This window comes from Tarenaya hassleriana, unplaced genomic scaffold (assembly GCF_000463585.1).
Source record: "Tarenaya hassleriana unplaced genomic scaffold, ASM46358v1 Cleome66, whole genome shotgun sequence".
Classification (NCBI taxonomy): Eukaryota; Viridiplantae; Streptophyta; class Magnoliopsida; order Brassicales; family Cleomaceae; genus Tarenaya; species Tarenaya hassleriana.
In genome coordinates, this window is record NW_010969135.1 from 204,788 (window position 1) to 205,190 (window position 403).

Here is a 403-nt window from a genome sequence, read left to right on the forward strand (position 1 = left end):
TAAAGCAATCCCGAAGCCTGCGTATTGTATCACAATTAACTCCTCCTAGAACGCTACAATGGAATGACATGTCTGAACGGAGGAACCGAACACTGTTAGACATGGTTCGGTCGATGCCCACGGGGAGACGCTAGGGCGAATGAAACCTTGCTCCACCAACTCGTTCAGTTGTTTCTTTAGCTCGGCCATCTCCGTAGGTGCCATGCGATACGGAGCCTTGGAGATTGGCTCAGTACCCGGTGGCACATCTATGCTGAAGTCGACTTCCCGACTAGGTGGCAATCCCGGCAGATCCTCAGGAAACATAACTTTTTCTTTTTTATTATTTTTATGGTCGTGCCTTGTGGCACGGCAGCACCCGTACTATTGAAATGGTTCGTCAGTAGAGATGTTCCCACGGGTG